The sequence below is a fragment of the Rhinolophus ferrumequinum genome, chromosome 16 (genome assembly GCF_004115265.2).
Source record: "Rhinolophus ferrumequinum isolate MPI-CBG mRhiFer1 chromosome 16, mRhiFer1_v1.p, whole genome shotgun sequence".
Taxonomy (NCBI): Eukaryota; Metazoa; Chordata; class Mammalia; order Chiroptera; family Rhinolophidae; genus Rhinolophus; species Rhinolophus ferrumequinum.
In genome coordinates, this window is record NC_046299.1 from 16,485,352 (window position 1) to 16,504,644 (window position 19,293).

Below are 19,293 nucleotides of genomic sequence, written 5' to 3' on the forward strand. Positions count from 1 at the left end.
AGATAGAAGAAGGTCCTGGGAAATGGCCTACTGAGGCCAACTTGCTCAGAATACAGATGGAAAACTGAGGCCCAGGGAAGAGAAGAGGTCTGGCTCCAGCCGCATTACAGACTGCTATAGTATCGCTTCCTACTACCATGTATGTGCAGCTGCCTTCCTTTTCCATATGGTTCCTTGAACACATCTTGTCCTTCAGCGTTCCTTCCATTCTCTCTCTCTCTCCCCCTCTCTCTCTCTCCCCTTCCTCCCTTCCTTCCTCCCTCCCTTCCTTCCTTTGCAAAAAGGGCAACTTCCAGAAAGAAAAACAAGGACTGACATTTTAAAGCAGCTCTAGGAAATCCCCAAACTCTGCATTTAAAGCAACACGATCCGCAGCCCTTCAGCACAACTGAGCAAGCCAGCATTGAAACAGGAACTAGTAGGCAACAAGGCACCCTTCAACAACCAAGAATTCAAAAGAAAGAAAATAACTCCTGAGGGGCAATTTAGTCTTACCACCGTTTCTTGTGTTGTGTATGTGTGAGTGCACGTGTGTGTGTTTTGTTTTTAGAACATTCTCCTTGAAGGTAATGAATCTAGGCCAATGATTTATTGAGCTTCACAGGGTGCAAGAATATCCCAAAATTTTATGCTGATTTTATTATGAATATTCATTTTCTGGCACAAGGGGGTTGTAACATTTTTTCGTAAGACCCCCCCACCCCAAGAGAGTCACGTCCCCCAAAAGATCAAGAACTTCTGGAATACAGCCTGTTATTAAGTTTGGGCTCATCATCAGAGTGGATATTCCACCAGGAAATGCCACCAGACTTTCCTCTGTGTGTCTCACCAGTTACAGAAGTAAAGTGCCTTCAAAGTAACCACAACAGGGAATCAAAACAAAACAAAATTGGTTATACCGTGTTTCCCCAAAAATAAGACCTAGCCGGACCTCAGCTCTAATGCATCTTTTGGAGCAAAAATTAATATAAGACCTGGTATTATATTATATTGTATTGTATTATATTATATTATACCTGGTATTATATTATAGTAAAATAAGACCAGGTCTTATATTAATTTTTGCTCCAAAAGACGCATTAGAGCTGATGGTCCGGCTAGGTCTTATTTTCGGGGAAACACGGTAAAGACCAATGCAATTTTGGGATATCCCAATAATCAGTCATTCCAGTCAGGTACGGCAGCTTCCACTATGTTGTCCTCAATAGGCCAGAAATATAAGCTGAACCTCTCAATGTTTCCTAAACAAAAGTCATAGTTCCATCACCCATGAATTTAACTTTTAAAAACTTTATTTTTCTTCACAGAACAAGAAATTTTATTATATCGAATGTTGGTGCATAACCAATAACCAATAATAAGCTTAATTAGAGGAGGAAACAGGGAAACCTGAGATACTGAGGTGGATTTCTGAACAGATTTAAAACCTTTAAAGATTAATGGCATAATTGTTCATAAAGTCGTTTTTAAATGTAGGGCTTTCCTTTTGTTCAACAATTTTCACTTAACAGTTCTTACGTTACGAAATTCAACCGGTCTTTTGCCTGTAAAGTTAAATGAAAGAGAGCAAGTAATACAGAAAATTTATCTAGTATATAAGGATGTTAAAAATAGTTTTTCTCTGTACTTTCACATACATTTTAATGTCTAAATTTGAAAATTTGCTAAGGACTTTTTCATTTTTGACATTTTAAAATGGTCAAGACAATGAATTTTCTTGAATTACAGATCATAGTAGCTTTATAAATGATCAAGATATGTGTACAAACAAAATTTCAGATGCTCTTGGAAACATTTTAAGATATAGCACACAAGATACGTATTGCCTTTTTGGGTTTGCTTATCGTCCTGGGACATTAAGAATACTCAATTTATCAGACAGTAAAAATTGAGCCTTTGATAACCATGGCTTGGACATACCACAAAGTGGAATCTTCAAAGGTTTCTTAATAGGCTTTCAATCCAGATAACTCAGATATCTCTTGTCCTAAGTTGAATAGGTACATTAGTTACTTTTTTCTCATGTAATTAGTATCAGTGGGCTCCTGTACTAGCAGTTTGTCTTGGTCATGACTTATTCTTGCAAAACCATCCCGTACAGTGTAATAGGAAAGTAATTTTCCTCAATGCAAAGAAAATAATCAGAATCAAAGTCAAAGCTGTACGTGTTTCAGGACATTCCTGAAAACAGGTTTTGATGGTACGAAGTTCCTTTTTAACAGTTTTTTCTTCCTTTTTCACAACTGTACAGGCACTGCCCTATTCTATTCTGCAAAACAAAAACAAAATTTTTTTTGAAAATCAAGTTTGTCATTAGCACAGAAGTATTTGGAATAAACCCAAGAGACAGTGGAATGTTGGGTCTCTCCTTAAGTAGTTTCTTCCTCTGTTAACTGCATTTATTAATGACTATTGTCTACCAGTCATCTCATCACAGCCTAGTTCTTCCGCCAGACGATTGACAACCATAAGTGAAAAAAAGCTCTTCAATAAAAGCCAACTGATCAGACAGTGTCTTCTCAATACATCTGAAAACTGCCATCCAGGGCTATTTCCCTTGCTCTGGGTGTTCTCAGAAACATCTTGTGCTTCTTCAAGGACTGCGGATGCTCTGTGGCCTGCACCACTCAGCTGAGTTGCTCCTCTTCCGGATAGGAGAATCGTAGTCGGTCATCCTCCCAGGAATCAAATTCCTCACCCTCCTCACTCTGAAGTCAGGGCCTGCGATGTGGCAGATGTGGCCGTGCTGCTCCGGGGGGCCAGGCTGACTAGCAAGGCCTCATTCCCCTTCTGGCTGCGCCATTGGCCGGGACTTCCTCCTGGAGCTGTGGCAGGGCCCCACTGCAGGAGGGTTTCCGGGGTGGCTCCTGGGGCCCGCTGCCTACTTCCATCTGCAGAAGGTCACTCTTGCCAGGCAGCTGCATCCATCCGCAGGTCTTCACTCTCTTCATACAGCTGGGACAGCACGTTCATTTCCAACATGGTACCTCTTTAATAAACTCTTGAACTTATTTAAGAGAAGAACCACCATGTTTCCCCGCAAATAAGACCTAGCCGGACAATCAGCTCTAATGCGTCTTTTGGAGCAAAAATTAATATAAGATCCGGTCTTATTTTACTATAATATAAGACCAGTCCTTATATAACATTATAATATAATATAATAATACTGGGTCTTAGTTTACTATAAGACCGGGTATAATATAATACTGGGTCTTATATTAACTTTTGCTCCAAAAGACGCATTAGAGCTAATTGTCCAGCTCGGTCTTATTTTTGGGGCAACATGGCAGTATATCGTGCCTGTCAAAATATGGCAGGTCCTCGAATAACATTGTTTCGTTCAATGTCCTTTCGTTATAACATTGACGAGAAAAAAAAAATTGATTCCCACCAGGGCCCCTGTCTGTGTGGAATTCGCACATTCTCCAGATGTCTGTATAGGTTTTCTCTGGGTGCTCTGTTTTCCCTCCACCCATATCCCCAAGATGTGCACGTGAATTGAACTAGTGTGTCTAAATTGTCCCAGTGTAAGTGAGTGTGGCTGTGTGTGAGTGTGCCCTGCGATGGAAGGGCGGCCTGTCCAGGGTGGATCCCACCTTGCCCCCAGAGCTGCCAGAATAGGCTCCAGCCCCTGGCTACCCTGAACTGGAATACACAGGTTGGAAAAGAATTATTTTAACTTGTTTCTGTTAATCTTTCTTAAAACATATGTATAGCTCACATTTATTTCAATATTTAATATTACAAGTATTTGGGGTCTTGATTGAGAAATTGAGTGATGTTTTTGTGACCAGGAATATGATGTCGGAACTTGACTCTTGTTTATATTAATTCGTCCGTGATAAAATTGGTTTCATTATATGTTGTTTTGCTAAAGTCACATAACCTACTGACAGCGTTAAGTGGGGACTTAACTGTGTGCTCCACAGATGTTCCACCACAAAAGGGTTCTTCCCTGTTGTAGGATCACAATAAACAATGGTGTTTTAAAGGCTCTGAGAAGTCCTGTCATAAGTAAACCCATTTAATTTTCTTTAAGCCAATATTTGCTGAACTTACTTGACCATGGAACTCTTTTTTACATACTATCTATTAACATCTATGGGCTCCACACTGGAAAGCACTAACCCAGTAGAACGGGACCCGGGCTAGAAGGCAAGAGGCCTGGATCCCAGTCCTAGCTCTGCTGCGATGTAATTGGGTACGTGACTTTAGGCCATTTGACTGCTCTGAAGTTGTAGAACTTAAAAGGTCTCCCAGATTCTTTCTGGGGCTGTGATCCAATCAATCTGATCTCTGGGTTGTCTAATGGCCTAAGACTCTGCTTATAGCCAATTTCTCTGACTACACGTATTTTTCATCCAGGAGACAATATGGTACCTGCTACCCTTATGAGCCACAGTCTCTTAAGAATCCTTTGGAAAGATAAGGTGAATGTCAAGGCACTAGAATAGGATGGAACCAACACTGCAAAATTGGGAAAGCCCAAAGCCATAGACCTTAGTCAACACAAAGGCAGCTGACTGGTGGCCATATGCATTTGAGGGGGCTGTGTTTTTGGAAACTACACAACCTCTTAGAAGCCAGTCATGTTTTACCAAGCATGATCACATGATCTTAAGAGCAAATGCCTCTATTTCAAGGACCAAAGTTATTCCCACAGGCATTATCCTCTGGGAGAATCCCCTATCTCAGAGAAAAGGAGTGCTGACTCGAGCCCTCTTTCAAAGGCATTTAAGTCAGTAACAGCCCTGACAGCAAGCTTTCCCAGGGCATACTAGAGGCCTGGGAACACTTTAAGTATCACCTGTGAACGTCTTGAACTCTTGCACAATCAGTGGGGAAGTAGCCCAGGGTGACGCATTAAGACTACCTGTGCTTTCTGCACCCAAGACACAGGAAGCTCTATAAAAACTTTGCAGGCATAACATAGGGAAGATGTATAAAAAGCAGGGGCCCAGGGCTGCAGGCAGCAAGGCCAGAGATATGCTGGAACTTGTTTCACGGAAGGGCTGTCCCCAGCCACTAGGGTGGCAGTGTATGTGCCCTGATATCCAGGTGGGGCTACATGTCCAGGCAGGCTGTGCTGTAGGCAGCTTCTCATTTATGTAAGAAATCTTTCAAAAATAAATCTATCTCATCACCCCCTTGCTCCTTGGTGCCCCATGAAATTTAAACAGTTTAGCAAAGCATTCCCACGTCTTCCGAGCTGAGAACACCCTGCCTTGTGTTCAAAAGGCTGGGATCAACAAATGGAGAATACTACAGCTATACAAAAGAACAAGGAAGATCTCTACAGACTCCAGCAGAAAAATTATCCAAGACTACATTGGGTACAAAACGGTGTTAATATATGCCATCTTATGTTATAAGAAAGAGGCAGAAATAAGAATGTTTTTTCAGACTTGTTTACATTTGCATAAAGAAACGCTAAAAGGATATACCAGCAACTAATAAAACTTTTACATCTACGAGCACAGTAGCGAGGTGGGGTATGCAGTCACCAGGAAAGGGGAAGACTTCTCAGCATATACCTATTTATAATACTGGCTTTTCTTGTTGTTGTTGTTTTAAGGTGGGCGCAGCTCACAGTGGCTCATGCGGGTATCGAACCTGCAAGCTTGGTGTTATCAGCACCACACTCTAACCAACTGAGCTAACCAGCCATCCCATATAATACTCTTATTTTTGAACTTACTAAAAAGTATAACCACCTAGGCTCTGGAATCAGCAGAAATGAATTCAAATACTGGCTCATCTGTTTCCTAGTTTTGAGCAAGTTACTTCATCTTTGCTGGCCCTCAGTTGCCTCACCTGTACAATCATCTGAATCATTACAGCACCTATAACATTAAGGCTGTTGTTCAGAAATAATGTTTGTAAAGTGCTCAGCAGGATACCTGACAAAAGTACCCAATTAATAAAAATACTTTGGCTGCTATTGATGTAATTTTTACTTATTGTATTCTGTGATCCTTCAGACTTGGGTAAAACAATATCTCCTGTGAGAAGTTCTCCCTGGTCCAGGGCAGAGTGTAGCATTTTTCTCTCCATTGCTCCCATGATATGCCTGTCTAGCCTCATGCTGGTCTCCCCAGCTCAGATCTTTGTTTTCATATTTGCTCCCCACTAGATTGTGGACTCCTGAAGGGCAGAAAAAAATAAACCAGCCCTGCGTCAGGCATGTTGTAGGTGCTTGTCAATAAATAATTTGGTGAAAGAATAAAGGAACACATACAATTTTGATTTTCTGTGCAAGAGTTTGTCTGAGGTGTTAGCAGGATTTCACTTCCTGGTTTAGCCCAGCAGATGCCTGCCTGTCATTCACTGGGTCTGCAGGGAGTTGCTCAGGAGAATAAACCAATAAGCAGGCTTCGGTGCTTGCAGCTGAAGCCTGGCTTTGCAGAGAACATGCCAGGAAGGGGAACTGTGGTAATTTGTAGGGGCCTCAGGAATGGCAGGAAGCTGGAGCTCTCCAGGGACCCCAGGCACGCCAGATCCCAGGCAGAACGTGCAGAATAACGCTCCAGCTGTCTCAGGAACACTCTGGCCCAACCGGCTGAGGCAGGGTTGGTATTTTCTGCCTCAGCCCAGGGGCCAGACCCAACCACCCCTGAGCTGTTTCTGTTCTCACTGAGCCTGCTGCCCTGGGGTGAGGACTAGTTCAGAGGAAGAGCTGACAAAAATAAAACCAGGGTGGTGAAGTGCTGCACAGGAAGCTGCAGGTTGGAGAGCCAGAACAGAGCAAAGTCATTTGGATGACACACCACATAAAAAAAGCTGCCCAAAGATCAGACCATAGAACAAAACCCTGACTATTTGCATTTGGGGGTTTTGTCTTTCAGGAGTCAAGTCAACAATACCTACTTTTGTCAGGCAGATCCGGGTCTAGTGTTGGCCTCTGAAACGAACCAGATGACTGAGTTTAGATAAGTGAGCCTTATTTTTCCTTGTCTGGGAGCCTTTGCAAAAAACATATATGCAAGCATTTACATAATAAATATGTTTCTTTCCTTCCTTCATTATTCAGCACTGTTAAAGAAAAAACTGCAGGCCCAAATGGTGTCTCTTGTGCTAAAGCCCATGATACCAAACCTACATTTAATACCTGACCTGATTGCTGTTTCAACCTTTCCTAGAAATATAATCAATCAGCCTGGAATTTTCTGGTCAAGCACCATTAAAGTAATCTGCCAAATGGGTCCTCTCCATCCCACCTCCCACAGAAAGAAGAGGCAATCTGCATGATAAAAAAACCTTTGCTTTACCCTTCCCTCCAGAAACACCTACATCGAAAAACAATCCTTTCTTTTCTTTTTTTAATAGCTCCCTTGCCCCACCCTTCTTCCTATAAAAACCTTCCATTTTATACAACCCCTCTGAGCACCCTTCTAGTTGGGATTGTTGCCCAATTCAATTCATGAATCACTTAATAAATCCAAACAGATCTTCAAATTTATTCAGTTGAATTTTGTTTTTTAACAGCAGTATTAAAGGTGAAAGACAAGGCCTCCAGTTAGAAGGTAAATTTTCACTGTAGAGATAACACACAACACACAATAAACACATACTGCAAACACATACATACACATCATACACATACTACTCATGTCACATACATACACATACATAAATACAAACCATACAGTGTTCTATACACACATATACCATATATACACATAACACATACCACACAACACACACAAGTGCACAACACACATATACACCAAACACCACACACACACACACACACACACACACACACACGCTAAATTTAAAACATTAATGAATCAACAACTCTAAATTTCACGGTCCTTCCATTGGCTGCTGCCTAATTGGAAACAGATTTTCTTCCCCCCAACTGTTTCTGGGGCAGAGTTCCTCTAAATGTGGGTCTACTCATAGTGATTTCATTTCCTTTTCTCAGTCAGCAGTCATCTGACACCATTACCCTGTGGTCTCTGTAGCCCTGTCCTTTTACTCATAAATCTGGGCACTGAGAGTGTGTTCACAAAAATTCATAAAGGCCACCATTTATTGAGTGACTGCTGTATGCCTGGCGTACACCAGGGTGTCTGACCCTCATGACACCCAGCAAGATACTCCTAATATCCCCTCACCCAAGAGAGGGTACTGAGTCTCAGAACAATCAAAAAATGCCCGAGTCCTCATAAGCAATAGAGGCAGAATCTAAACCCAAGTGACCTATTAACCTGAGCGGTTTCCAATGCCCACTGCAGTCTGGTAACACAAAAACTGATTCAAGCTATTGCGGAGTTCCTAATCCACTGCTTTGAATACCACCCAGGCTGTTTCTCTCCCAAGTTTTTACTTGGGTTCCTCTTGGCTCAAGTGCCCTCTTTTCCCTTCCACACTCTTCCCTTTCGGGAGCTGCAGGCTTTGCCCTCTTGGAGCAATGCCCTGTGGGCTGGAGGCTGGAGGCCTCTACTTCCTTTACCCCTGCCAGCATGGCCAACACAAACTTTTCACTGGTAAACACTGTGCCTTCTGAACAAAGCCTTTGTGTGATGTTCTAGTAGCCGCCTAATGGGTCTTCTGTGAAAAGACCCAGCTGGATAGCTGGGCTGCCAGGCCTGGGACAGGCAGAGTTCATCAACAGCTTCTCCAATCACAGAGCTCAGACTGGACTGGAGCCATGTGCCACCTGCCTCGGTGCCTAAACTCTCTCTGGCCTTCGTCAGCCAAAGCCCTTTTTTGGGACAATAACAGGACAGCAGGATTTTCAGAGGCTGAGGTTTGTGCCCCTATACAATGAAAAGGGTCTGGGAGTCAGGCAGACCCAGGTTTAAACCCCAGCTCTACCACCTTCTATCTGTCTGACTTTAGAAAAGCGACTTCTGATGACTGAACCTCAGCTCTCTTAGCTATAATGAAACAACATCCATTGTTTCTAGCCCACTACTTGGGTCTCAGTCTCCCTGCCTCTGAAACGCAAGGGTTGAGACACATGACCTTGAGGTTTCTGTCTAAAATATTCTCGGTGCAGGCTGGGGGGAAGGCGTCCTTTCTGCTCAGGGACAGCGGGGACTTGAATGTCTTGTTGTCTACCTCAAGGTGAACTCTGCCCTGTGGGACAGTTCCTGGTTTAATTCGACAAATGTTATTGAGCACTCCAAAACAACGTGTACTGTTTTAAGGACTCAGAGTTCAAAGATAAGCATAAGACCCACCCTTAAGGCGCTCATAGCCCCATAAAAATAAGTGTTGTATGCCATGGAAAGTGATAAGTGTACCAGGAAGGGTACAGATAAAAGACTACGGAAGTTGAGAGCAGAAAGAAGGTGATTCCAGGGTAGGAGGGAAGTAAAGCTGTGGCCAGTCCATGGAGGGTCTTGAATGATAGCTTGGACTTTATGGGTCCAGATTATTGGAAGCCATTAGAAGCTTCTGAAAGGGCAGTGGGCAGATCGGAGTCACGGGGGCTGTAAACTTTCGTTAGTCCTCCACCACCTGGAGCAACCAAACTGTAGAATTTCTAAAAGGAAAAGACTGAGGTTTCATGTTTACAAGGACTTAGTTTCCCAAATAAAATAGTTCAGTGTTTACATGAAGTGTGCAGGGGTCAAAAGCTGCCCTTTGTTCCTGGTCCTCAGTGTTCCCTCGCCCACTGCTCACCATCTCTTTCCTATGTGGCCGCTCACCCAGTCATCTCCCTGCATGAAAGGGGTGAGAATGAAGCATATGGGGCAGGAGGCAGGCCCCCAAACAGGTCAGGGAAATGGTCCTGGCTCAACACACAGAGTGCCCCGGGACCTTTGCTGCTCTGCCAGCTTGCCTTGGCTCAGCTCACAGCCTTCTGGGAAGGAGTCAGTGAGTTGCAGTTGGCTTAAATTGCCTGAGATTGTGTGTGTGTGCATGTGTGCATGTGTGTTTAGGACTAGGTGTTTTGCAGCTGATTTCAATCTGGGTCAGAACTGTGCAGCCCTCAGCACCTCACTATCTAGAGAAGATAAGCTTGAACAATGCTTTCCAGGAAGCAGCAGCCATAAACTAGCCCTCTGGATGTAAACATAGCCATAAACTAGCCCTCTGGATGTAAACAGAGCTATTTTTCCATGTTCTAGCTTCTAATGATGAAGAGGCCTGCTTTGTTAGCAGAAGGGATCCAAGAAGATGGTAGATTTGGATAAACCTCCCAGAGAGGCAAGGGTCTACAGCTGGCCCATTTTTCTGGCGAGAAACACAGAGAAGGCAATGGTGAATTCTGTCCCAGCCAAGTCCCTGCCATTTGGCTCATCAAAGAAAGCATGTACAAGGTCAAACCTGACAGGGCCATGAAGCTGAGGAAGACACCCAGGGTTTAGTGTTTGTTCTGCCATTCAACCATATGACCTTGACCAAGTCACCTTGTCTCACTGGCATCCATTTTCCTCATCTGTATAGTGGGACTAACACTTTCATCAATGTGAAACCAGGAAGAAAATCCCCAAAGATTTCTGAGTAATTAAAAGAAACTACCTGTCAGTCTATCTCATATTCTTTACTCAGAGAAAGCCACTTAGATCTTTTCTTGGAGCCTGTGTTTTCTTAGTTTACATATAATGAGAATATGCTTAGTTTTCTGGCTTCCTGGCCTACCACAGATGACAAACAATTGATTAGCAGGGAATTGGTCTGCTAGAGGTAGGCAGACTGATGACTGAAACATAAAAGCCAACCGAGAGTGCAAGAAAGGAAAAAGACAAACTGTACGGCAGAAACGAGATCTTTAAAAGCCATTTGGTACAAGGGCAAACATGCTTACACATGGCAGTGGCTCTGATGCCCATCAGGCCTAGGAGCCTAGTGTGATAACTGACAGGACTTTCCAGGGAAACTTCAAATGACTGCACTCTATATCTACTGTTTGGCAAGGCAGGGCTTTACAGAATAGTATTTTAGAAAAGTGCCCTTCTAGATGTTTCACATAAATAAAGTTTTGGTGTTTAAAGGGGGGGCTTTCCGATATCCTGAACATACAGACGTCAGAAAAGACATTTATATTTTATGAGTGCTCTGGGAGACACTGTCATACCTATTCTCTGCATATCAGCGTTTGGCCCAAGGATTGAATCAAATAATAGGAAAACAGCAGCTACTCTCCAAATGAACCACTGGGACAGGGAGGGGTGATCCCTTGGTCTCAAATTATTCTTGAAGATTGACCATTTAGGAATGATCCTGACAAACACGTGCTGATGGGTCGGCCTGGAATACACATTTGTGTTGCCTTTACTCATGTCGACGGTGTGAACTTTCCCCAACACGTGTGGCATATAACCGCTGTGAGAGGAGGGAGAGGGGGGACCAGGAAATACAATTTCTGGCCAGAAGAAATGTCCTTTTCAATGAGCGCAGCTGTTATCTTTATGTCTATGTGAACACTGTGGGCGTTAGAGAAATTTAACCAATTGATCCATACACTTTTACTGCTGGTCAGGCGCCAGGCTCGATGCATGGCAGGAGGGGCACCCAAGAAGTACGGGGCTGCCCCCGAGAAGTTTACAGTCTCGTTGCTTTTCAAGGATAAGGCTTAGATCAGGTATGAGGTATTGGGTAAATAGCATTCTTTCCAATACTTTTTTCTTTAAACACATTTCAGTGCACAAATGATAGTCATTTATGTAGAAAAACAAGAAAATACCAATGAGAAGACAGAAAAACTAAAAGCACCTGCAATACCATTGTGTAGAAATAACCAATATTAACATTTGTATTAATAACCAGTAGAATTGTTTATATAAATGCGTAATTAATAGGATCACACTGCACACTGGTCTTTTTTATTCAAAAAAAAAAATTATGGGTCCCTTAATGCATTCAGAGTAATGAGAGAAGAAAACCTCAGAAATGCATCATCTAGGCTGGGAACATAAATTCCTCATTTACTCCAAATAGAAATTCCTGAAATACTAAAGATATGAATGTAAATAAATGAAGCCATACAAGTATTATAAGAAAACAGAGTAGACTAATTATGTAACAGCAGGATGGGAAAGATTTCTTAAGCAAGACAGGAAACCCAGAAGCTAGAAAGAAAAAAATAACCGATTTGAATATGAAACGTTTAGAACTCCTACATGATAAAAAAATATATATATATATTGCATAAAGTTTAAAAGTAAGTAGCAGACTTAGGTGAAATATTTGCTACATTTAACAGACAGAAGAGAAATATCCCTAGTGTCTAACACAGACCTCAGGCACCCTAGAACCTGCTCCAGATGTCCTCCACCCCCACCTTAAGGTACTTCAAAACACAGTGTCCTTTCTTTCTGCCAACAGATGTCCACGCTTAATGTACAAAGCTGGCCTAGAAGCAAGAGAAACTCAAACATCCAAACTGAAAAATAGGCAAGGAATATAAACAAATCATTCACAGAAGAAAGGCAGATGGCCAATAAACATAAAAAGATGGTCAACTTCACTGCTGTCAGGGAAATGCAAAAATTAAAAAATTAATGGAACCCAGTGCTTGCACGGATACATAGAAATGAATGTTCTCATATACCATGAGTGCGAGTGTAAATTGGTGCAACTTTGGGAGGAAAGTGGTTTGGTAGAATCCAATGAGTGTACTTTAAATGTGTATAGTTTTTATCCAGCAATTCCACTCTCAGGACTTTCTCCTACAGAAATAATAACATAGCTTCATAAACATGCATGTCCATTGCAGCAAAGTTTGTAAGAAAACAAGGTTTGTAATTGAACCAAGCTAAATACCCATCAGTAGGCTGCATTAATGACCACATATTCATATTAAGGAATACTATGCTGTCGGTAAAAGAGTTTCACATGTGGGGACCTGAAATGACGTATGAGACATTGTTGAATGAAAATGAATCAAGATGCAGACCAATACTATATTTTTTAAATATTTGTTGTGTAAAAATTTGCATATATGTACATACATACCTATCTGTGTCAGTATAAACCTAGGGAAAAGTCTGAAAGTATTTGAACCAAGCATTAATAATGTATCCTGGGGCAGAGGAATTGGTCAAGAAGAAGACTTTTACTTTTTATTTAAACAGGTGAAATGATTATCTTCTCTGCATACACAAATTTCCTGAGGCTCATAGAAGTTATCACTTGCCAAGGTCAAATGACAGAGATGCTACCGAGTGGCAGAAGCAGGACTCCAGATAGGTTCACAGGGCCCTAAGGCCTATATTCTTTCCATGTTGCCAGACTGCTCCCGGGTGTGGGAATTAGCAAGACTAGGTCACAGAATCCCACCTGCTCTTATCAGGCAGATAGGATTAAGTCGATGACAAGCCTCGGAACCATTTCTTGGGTGGTTTCTGGCAGCATAAGGACAAGGGCTGAGCTAAGGGAATGTCCTGAGGAGGCTCTCCTCTTCTGACCTTTGACCCAGTTCCTCAGCATTCCATGGGAAGTTCCGGGGGTGGGCATTGTGGCACCCAGATAGCCTCTCTGGGATAATTCCATCTTGAGAAAAGGTGACAAGTCTAGAGTGGGTTTTGCTACCTGCCAACCTGGACACAGAGGGTGGACCAGACTATCAACTGATGCTGCCTCAAACCAAAGGTGTCATGGCTTCACCAGCCTGGACACCTCAGTTTCCCCTGTGAACTCCCTAGAGGCTGCAGCCATAAGAAAAGAGAGAGTCCAGATCTAGAGGAAGGAGTGGGTCTGTGTGAATTACTCAGCCTCCTGTGAGGAAGAGGCCTGTGCCCTTGCCGTGCCCCTCTCTGCGTAGAATGTGAAGGAGTCCTTAGCACAGGCAGCTTTGCTCACCTCGTTGTTTTGCATCTGCAGGTGCTGCTTTTGGCCAGCTCTCTGGCCTCTTGCCTGAACCAATATGACAGAACAACTCTATCTTGGTTGACTTTCCTGGACTTGGCTTCTCCCCTACTGGTCTCATGGTGCTCGCCTGATCCTGCCTTCTTTATACACCCTCCCGGGACTTCTCAGAGGGCTTCTGGGCAGCTGTACCCTGGCCAAGGTGACTCACTGACAAGTTGACACATTTAAATCTCCACAGTTGTTAGGCGTTCTTTGACTCATCATCTTATCGATATGCACACGCAGACTGGTGAACTTCCAGTGGCCTGACTCTGGATTGTAAGCTCCCTGTGGGCAGGGAACATGGCAGCCTTATCTACCAATTGTACACTCAGAGCCTAGTACACAAGAGGCTCCCATTAGGACTTGATGACTAAGTGGATCTACTTAAGCTCCTTTCTCCTCTGCCACATGTGACAGCTTAAGTCATTCCAACATAGCAGGTAACCCACTTGAGCAAGGGTCTGCAAATTTTTTCTATAAAGGGTCAGAAAGTAAGCAGTGTAGGCCTTGCAGTCAAGAGACAAAATTGAGGCTATAGCTTCAATGCTTTTATAGACATTTAAAAAGCAAGGAGAAAACAAATTTCTATGAGATTATTATTGATAACATTCAAAATATAATAATAATAGAGTACAGTTGTTGATTTTTAAAATACAGTTCTCCTAATGAGAATGCAATTCTTTTTTGAGAAATGACATTTTGCTTAATGGGGTTCAAAGTTAATGCCCTCTATATCAAAATCTACTGCAAGTGATCGTTTGTTAATGCTGATCTGTAATAAGATTTTATACATTTTATCTTTGAAAATGAACGTTGAATTTCATATAATTTTCACATGTCATGAAATATTATTCTTTTAATATTTTTTTCACGGGCAGTATAAAAACCCGCAGGGGACTGGCTTTGACTTCAGGCTATTAATTTAGTACTCCTGCACTTGAGGATAATACAGAAGAAGATATTCACATTCTCTCTCTCACCTCAGCCCTCCAAACCCTACACTTCCAAAGCCTTACTCTTTCACTCCCTTTCTTGGTGCACTGTTCTTCTCAAAGATCGACATGTAGGCTGAACCTGGCAACTTCCCGAGAAGGGGGACCGGGAGTGTCGTTATTGCCCAACTGGCCCAGAATTGCAGAGTGGAGTCAGAGCAGCTGTACGCCCTTCCTTTTCCAAGACTGGTGTTAGATGTTTGCCAACCACATGCAAAAACCACTGGGAAGGACTTTCTTGTGCTTCTCCAGCCCAAACCACAGAGAGAGGGAGGCCGCAGACTGGCTGGGTTAATGGGAAACAGTTGTACTTGTCCGGCCCTGTACACATAGGGAACACATTTAAATGCCTAAAATCTCATTGCATCCTGAGAAACATGTCATTTGGAATAGACAACTGACCCCAGCACAGAAGTCAATGCTGGCAAAACAACATCGGTAATGCACTAAAAGGATCTCACTTTTTGTAGATACAGAGGGTACTAAGGAGACCAGGGTTTTGTGAAAGCATCATTCATGCACTGATGCATTCATTTATTCAACAAACAATTTTCAAGGGCTTATTATGTGCTAGGCACTGTATTAGCTCCTGGGTGTACTACATGAAATAGAGCTGACAGTTTCTGCTCTTACGGAGTTTACAGTACTGTTCACTGGCATTTGCTAGAGTCCAGTATTTCATGGGATATTAGTAGGTATTCCCTGAATTAAAATGATTACATGGTAAGATAGTTGAGGAAAGAAGAGATGAAGTCAACCAGATTAGTTTCTTACGTGACCTCAGAACCTTTAGTATGCAGATTTCCATTGAGAATCTCCAAGAGAGAGCTACATAGAATGCAGCCTTCCTAAGATTTAACTATGGCATCCTATATGTGAGTTGCACCTTGTGGTACCAAGGTCACACAGAACGTAGTTTGGGGAGCATGGCTCTGAGGACCACGAGGTATGGCCATGTAGGTTGAGCACTGCTTTAGTGGGACCAGTCACATAGACTACTGTCTTACCCATAGTGCCCTGGTTTCATGACTGGTGGACCTGAACTGTGTCACTCCAGGGCAAAGCATGGGCAGTACAGCGTCCATATGGCTATCATTCAGCTACCTGCAGCTTGGCTTGTTCCCATAGAACAGGCCAGAGACAGCACCTAGCAGCTGGGAAAACTGACCTCGCTGCAGAGGTAGCCTTAGGAAAGATAGCCAGGACGTCAAAGCACAACATTCATGTGAGTCTCCATGCAGAAAGTAAGCAGCAGAATGAATTTAAAACACATACACACACACACACACACACACACACACACACACACACACACAAATACAATGCAGTGACATGTAAAAATCTCGGGTTATAAAGGAGACCCTAAAAGCTTCCAGAGGAACAAAAAAATCAGGTCACAAACAAAGGAACAGTTATAAGAATGGCATGGGAGTTCTCAATAGCAACACTAAAAACATGAAGAAAATGCAGCAATGCTTTCAATATTCCAAATGAAAATGATTTTCAGAAATCTCTACCTGGCCAGACTCCCAATCAATTTTGAGAGTAGAAGAAAAGCGTTTCAAGAGTTACAAAATCTCAAAAACATTACCTCCCATGCTACTCAGGAATTATTTGAATACATGCGCTACTGAAAACAAAAGTAAACAAACAAAGAAAAAGAAAGTTATGGACACCAGGAAATAGGAGATAAAACAAGGAGAGATCCAAAGGGCACTTCGAATGACGGCAGTGACAGTCTAAGGACAACAGCTATGTGGTAAGTTCAGAGGGCAACTGGTTGAAGAGGGCAATCTGGAACTGAATGAAGTGGCAGGAGTGGGGAAAGAGTCCCGTGGTCGGGGGAAGCTCCAGGCAAAAAGAAAAAAAGAAAAAAAAAGAACCTAAAGATATATCTGACTCTGGAAAATTCTATTTACAAAACTGGGAAGACCTATCCATGGGGTCAAAGGAAAATAACAACAACAACAAAAAGAGGTAATAATCAACTGAAAAAAAAAGTATAAGGCAATGGGATCCCAGTTTGCTACTTGGCTCAGGAGTGATTCATATCTATTCCGCTACAATAACAAAAACACAAATATCGATTTAGAATGAGAGGGAGGGAGGTTTGGAAGGGGGAGTGTAAGCAAGCTAAGACTCTCAGATACATTACAGGAAGTCCATGGATAGTGTCTGAAATGCATTCAAGAATGAGTGGGCTGGGGTGGCCGTTAGCTCAGTTGGTCAGAGTGTGGAACTAATAACCCCAAGGTTGCCGGTTCAGTCCCCTCATTGGCCACTGTGAGCTGTGCCCTCTTTAAAAAAAAAAAAAAAAAAGAATGAACGCAGTGTATGCACATTATTTAGAAACATGGAAGTAAATATCCAAAGGAATAGCTGAAACAGCGGGGAGTGGTTGGAGACTGACTGGAAGTTATGGGGGTGTAAGCATGGGAGCACAGGGAACTATCATTACTGTTATAAACCTTTTAGCATTTTTTGGTTTGATTTTTAAAATGGATGGTAGACTGTTAAGCAGGTTGTCACTGGCTAAGTGGCTCATACCATTCGTCAGTCTCAAAGCTTGCCCAGTTAGAAGTTCATGGATGAATAAAATGACAAATCATACCTGTTCTGGACTTTTGGGTTTCCTAGGGAAGAGAACAAACTGTGAATGTCAAACTTGAGAATAAACCAGTAAAGTCGGAATATTTTTCTGTGAGCCCCCAAATGATGTAAGTGATGTTGGATCTGCCGGCAGTTTCTGGGTGTGGGCCGGGATCCTGTCTCGTGAGACCGAAGAATGGAAACACGGACCCAGGAGAAGCAGAGAGTTTTAAAAAGAGGATAGTTTATTGAAAGCAAAGCGGCAGAGCTCCCGAACAGGGAGGGGGTCTCGAATGGGGGTGGCCTGTGACTGAGGCAGAAGCTCTTACTTTTATACCTTCCCTTGCCTGTTTGGGGAAGGCGGCTGGTGCCTTCTAATTGAATTCATCTATTAGGTTTGTCCTGTTTGCTCATCCTGAAGGGATTAATGAACCAATCCATTCCTACCTCTCAGATCTGCTCCTTTGTCTAGAAGGGCTTTGAGATTGTTAACCTCAATCATGTTCTCATGTCTATGTCCGGGAGTGAAGGAGACATTCCAGGACCTGGGGTTTCAGGATATGGCTGCTTTTCTCTTTATTCCATCAGGGACCCCCCTGTCTCCCTAGCAATCATACTAACTAACCTGTCTCCTCAGGACTTACTGCCTTACCACTCTAGGTGCTATCCATGGACCAGAAGTACAGGCATCACCTGGGAACTTGTTAAAAACGAACAACCTCAGGTACCACCCCAGACCTAGTGCATTTTAAAAGTTCCTTAGGTGATTCACATGTGCATTAAAGTTTGTGTGGGATGGTGGAAAGGTGACAGGATAAATGGGGTGGAGGATGGGGGTTCCTGTTGCCCATGGTATTGTTTATAGGCCCATGATAAAGTCAGTGGTAATGGATTAGGAGGATAATTTGGGGTTTTTAGGGTCTCCAGGCATTAGAGGTCCTAATCCACATTATCATAACCCCATATTGAAATTAAAAAAATACATGTCGATATATAAGATGAGTTGAATTATAGGAGACTAACCTACACATCACATTTTGTAGGCATTTAAAAATTAAACATTTTTCAGGCCGGCCCAGTGGCTCAGGCGGTTAGAGCTCCGTGCTCCTACCTCCGAAGGCTGCCAGTTCGATTCCCACATGGGCCAGTGGGCTCTCAACCACAAGGTTGCCAGTTCAACTCCTTGAGTCCCTCAAGGGATTGTGGGCAGCGCCCCCTGCAACTAAGATTGAACATGACACCTTGAACTGAGCTGCCGCTGAGCTCCCGGATGGCTCAGTTGGTTGGAGTGCATCCTCTCAACCACAAGGTTACCGGTTCGACTCCGGGCAAGGGATGGTGGGCTGTGCCCCCTGCAACTAGCAACGGCAACTGGACCAGGAGCTGAGCTGCACCGTGCCTCCACAACTAAGACTGAAAGGACAACAACTTGACTTGGAAAAAAGTCCTGGAAATACAAACTGTTCCCCAATAAAGTCCTGTTCACCTTCCCCAATAAAAATCTTTAAAAAAAAAAATTAAACATTTATCAATGGAAATAAACAAAAAGTACAATGTCCAGGGGGTGTTTTGTTGAGGCGTTAGCCAAGGACAGAGAGACCTGAGCCAGCCCAGCAGGCCGATGAGTCTATTGGTCAGTACTCCCGGTGACAGCCCAACTCAATCTGGCTGAAACAAAGAAAATAGTTTATTGCCTTTTATAACTGGAAAGTCTTCTTTAGGGTTGCAGACATGCCACAGCTAGGAATTTGGTCCAAATATTTGTATATATCTGGACTTTGACTCTCTGTTTCTCAGTTCTGCTTGGTTTCCTTTTCAGGTAGGTTCTGGCCAATAAACCCTATAAAACAACAGCTGGCTACCTAAGCTTCTAAGCAGTCATTCTCTAATAACTCTT

The 19,293-nt window shown here is 42.9% G+C and overlaps 1 pseudogene; it reads right to left on the bottom strand.

Annotated features, from left to right (window-relative positions):
* Positions 1–2,409: 2,409 nt before the first annotated feature.
* On the bottom strand, positions 2,410–2,982 carry LOC117035791 (EP300-interacting inhibitor of differentiation 1-like; annotated as a pseudogene).
* Between the last annotated feature and the right edge of the window lie 16,311 nt (positions 2,983–19,293).